General features: G+C 30.7%; 1 pseudogene; it reads right to left on the bottom strand.

Moving 5' to 3' along the window:
* Positions 1 to 3,693: 3,693 nt before the first annotated feature.
* LOC150038760 (uncharacterized) lies at positions 3,694 to 4,502 on the bottom strand (annotated as a pseudogene).
* Between the last annotated feature and the right edge of the window lie 270 nt (positions 4,503 to 4,772).

Here is a 4,772-nt window from a genome sequence, read left to right as displayed (position 1 = left end):
AAAACTGATGTTGTCATTTTCTTCAAGGTCATGCATGTAGAAGAGTTTTGTTGAGATATGTTTTGTTTTACCTCCTTTTATATATCCATCTTTGATTTGAGCTATACATGTAGTATTGCCTTCAAATAATATCGTTGGTAAATTTTTATCAGAAGACAAGCCACATGTTCCACGATGAGTCATTGACCTCAATCACACACATTCCCTACTAACTTCACGAATTGCAAGAATTTCTGCATGATTTGAGGAAGTCTTTGTGATGGCTTGCTTTACAGATTGTCAAGATATAGCAGTTCCTCCACATGTAAATAGATAACCTGTTTGAGATCTTGTTTTGTGTGGATCAGATAAATATCTAGCATTTGCATAACCAACTAGATCAAAGTTTGATTTGTTTGAATAAAACAAACTCATATCAATCGTTCCTCGAAGATAACAGAGTACATGTTGCTAACTTCGCTCCAATTTCTTTTTGTTGGAGAAGAGTGTATCTTGGTAATAAATTTACTGAGAATGCTATATCCAGTCTTCTGTTGTTAGCAAGATACATTAGTGCACCTATTGCACTAAGATATGGTACTTCAGGACCAAGTAGTTCTTTATTATCTTTTCAAGGTCGAAAGATATCTTTTTTCACATCTAGTGATCGAATTACCATTGAAATGTTCAATAGGCGTGTTTTGTTCATGTAAAATATTTTTAAAATCTTTTATTTATATGTCGATTGATGCATAAAAATTCCATCGGCTAAATGCTTAATTTGCAAGCCAAGGCAAAATTTCGTTTTGCCAAGATCTTTCATCTCAAATTCTTTTTTGAGATATTCTATTGCCTTTGGAAGCTTTTCAGGAGTATCAATTATGTTTGAATCATCAACATATATAGCTATAATAGCAAACCCTAACTGTGATTTCTTAATAAAGACACATAGACAAATTGGATTATTTTGATAACCTTCTTTCAATAAATATTCACTTAGATGATTGTATCACATTCGTCCTGATTGTTTCAATCCATATAATGATCTCCGTAATTTGATCGAATATAAATCTCTATAATTTGAGTTACATGATTCAGCTATCTTAAATCCTTCAGGGATTTTCATGTAGATTTCATTTTTCAGAGATCCATAAAGATATGTTGTGACAACAACCATAACATGCATGTCAAGCTTTTCATATACAGTCATGCTAATTAAATATATTAATGTAATAACATCCACCATAGGAAAATATGTTTCCTCATAGTCAATGCCTGGTCTTTGAGAAAATCCTTATGCAACAAATCGTGCTTTATATCTTGTGACCTCATTATTTTAATTTCTTTTACGAACAAATACTCATTTGTATCCTATGAGTTTTACACCTCTATGTGCATGGACTACAGGTCCAAAAACCTCACGTTTTGAAAGTGATTTTAATTATGCTTGGATGACTTCTTTCCACTTTAGCCAATCCTTTGTATGATGACATTCTTTAATAGATCTAAGTTAAGAATCCTCATTTTCATGAATTATATCATGGGTAACACTATAAGAAAAAATGTTGTCTATAACTATATCAATTCTATTCCATCTTTTTCCTGTCGTGATATAATTTGTCGAGATCTCATTGTTATCTTCATATATTTGAGTCTCTTTAACATTGTTAACATTAATCATGTATAGGGTTTCTTCTTGAATGTTCCCATTTTCAATTGAGTCATTTCGACTATTGATTATTTTTCTTTTTCGGTGATTTTTATCCTTTGAACCTATTGGTCTACCACGCTTCTGGTGTATTGCTGTCTCATTGTTTGCAACAACTTGTGAGTTGGGATTTTAATTCTAGATGGAGCATTTGTAGTTGAAATATATGACTTAGTCACTTTCTTAGTATCTACAAATGCATCTGGTATTTGGTTTGCTATGCTTTATAAATGAATTATCTTTCGAACTTCCAGTTTGCATTGATTTGTACGAGGATCTAAATTAGACAATAATGATGTATTCCAGACAATTTCATTTTCCAACTTCTTAATTCCTTCCCCTAATGTTAGAAAAGTTGTCTTATTAAAATGGCAATCAACAAATCATGCAGTAAATACATCACCCATCAAGGGTTCAAGATATTTAATAATTGATGGGGAATCAAATCCAACATATATTCCTAATCTCTTTTGAGGTCCCCTTTTAGTATGTTGTGGTGAGGCAATTGGAACATATACTACATATCCAAAAATTCGCAAATGGGAAATATTTGGGTCCTAGCCATAAGCTAATTATATTGGAGAGTATTTATGATAAAATGTCGATTTTATGTGTATAAATGACATTGCATGAAAAATAGCATGACCCCATACACATATTGGAAGTTTTACTCTCATAAACAATGGTCTAGCAATTAATTGTAAACGTTTGATAAATGATCCTGCTAAATCATTTTATGTATGAACATGAGCTACAAGATATTCAATACCAATTGACATGCAATTATTAAATGTTTGGGATGTAAATTCACCAATGTTATCAAGTCGAATTCTTTTGATTGTATAATCAGTAAACTGTGCTCTTAATTTGATTATTTGAGCAAGTAAGGTTTCGACTTGATAAAAAACACACATGTGACCATCTATTGGATGCGTCAATTAAAACCATAAAGTATCTAAATAGTCCGCCTGGTGGATTAATAGATCCACATATATCACCATGAATTTGTTCTAAAAATGTTGGTGACTCAATTCCTACTTTAGCTGGTGATAGTCTAATAATCAATTTTCCTTGAGAGCAATCAACACATGATAATTCATTAGATTGAAGAATCTTCTGATTCTTTAATGAATGTCCATGAGAATTTTCAATAATTCTTCTCATCATTATTGACCCAAGATGACCCAACCGATCATGCCAAACATTACATATATCTTGATTCATGAACTTCGGGTTCATGGTTGCATATGTTTCAATTATGAGTATATGAGTATAATATAATCCAGAAGAAAAAGCAGGTAGTGTTTCCCATATACGTTTTCCATGTGAAACAATAGATGTTATATAGATATATTCTATATTATTCTTATTGTTGGTTTGAAGATGATAACCATTTTCACGTATATCTTTGAAGCTCGGTAGATTTCTTTTTGACTTACTAGAGAACAAAGCATCATTAATTTTGAAGCTGTTCCTCTAGGTAAATTAAGGTTTGCCTTTTTAAAACCTTCAATCAAGTTTGCAGAACCTATATTGTATTGACATTTGCTTTTAGCATTGTTTATTTAGAAAAAATATTTTTTACTTTTAAGTATTGTGTGCGTAGTTGCACTATCTACCAAACATAAGTCTTCATTTTTCATCTTTAAGTCAGTCAAAATATGAGAAATATCCATGATTCTTCATTATAAAAAAAACGACTACAATAAGTCTTAAATCAAAATGAACTTGTAAATACAAAAAATAAAATAAAAGAAACTAAAACATAAATTAATATTAGTTTTAGACATTATCAAAATTAAAAAGAAAGTATTTGCTACTCTTTGAATGCCATCAATTTTCTCTTCAGGAGACTTAAAGAAGTCAGCAACATCAAAATGTGTCATGTTTGAAGGGTCAAATACATCATCTTGATATGCAATGTTTGCTTCCATATTTTTCTCTTTCTCCTGCAATGACGCTTGATAGAGATCAACTAAGTGTTTGGACGTACAACAAGTACGAGATTAATGCCCCTTCATACCACATTGAAAGAATTGATTTTCAACACTTTTGGAGCTCTTATTTTGTGGAGTTTTCCCTCTATGATCATCAGTATTTGTGGTTTTCTTGAAATCCAAATGATTAATACCACGAAAAGAATAATTATTTCTTCCTCTACTATAGCCACGACCTCGACCACAACCTCGACCTTGACCATGATTATTTGAAATTACAGCATTCGCTTCAAGGAATGGTGTCGCTTTAGTTGGTCGAGATTTATGCTTTTCATTAATAGCTCATTGTTTTGTTCAGCCATGAAAAGACATGATATAAGTTCAGAATACTTTTTAAAACATCTTTCTCGATATTGCTGTTGCAAGAGCATATTCAAGACATGAAATGTTGAAAATGTCTTCTCTGACATATCTTCATCAGTAATTTTTTGTTCGCTTAACAACAATTTTGAACTAATTTTAAATTGCGGAATTGTAATCACTTAATGATTTAAAATCTTGCAACCTTATGTGCATCAAATCATAACGAGCTTTAAGAAGAATTACTGTTTTTTGATGATCATACCTTTCTTTTAAACTTTTCCATAGGACATAGGGATCTTTTGCCGTAAGATATTCAACTTTAGTCTCTCATGAAGATGATCTTGAAGGGAAATCATGTTTTTTGCTTTTTCTAGACTAGAAGTCTTATTTCCTTCCTTAATCATTTCTCCAAGATTTATGGCATCCAGATGAATTTCAACATTAAGCACCCATGATAAATAATCATTACCATTGATATAAAGGGCTAGAAACTCTAATTTGGTATGACTTGTCATGGTAAAACTATAACAAAGAAATGTACTTATATAGAAATTTAATAAACATATCAATCATGCATTCTAAACAATGTAGATAATTATTAGAACCTGATCCATTATGTTTTTAAAGTATATATCCAATATAAATAACATGCTCAATATATATATGTATCGTAAACATGATATTCATATATATAAATAATAATAACAAATGACATAATACAAAATGATTCAAAACATACATGTTAATGGAAACAACATGTCAATATGAAGAATATGTTGTCAACT

Source organism: Benincasa hispida, chromosome 1 (assembly GCF_027475165.1).
Source record: "Benincasa hispida cultivar pf3 chromosome 1, pf3_genome.v1.1, whole genome shotgun sequence".
Taxonomy (NCBI): Eukaryota; Viridiplantae; Streptophyta; class Magnoliopsida; order Cucurbitales; family Cucurbitaceae; genus Benincasa; species Benincasa hispida.
Note: the sequence above shows the minus strand (reverse complement) of the source record. Positions and strands in the feature narration are given on the sequence as shown.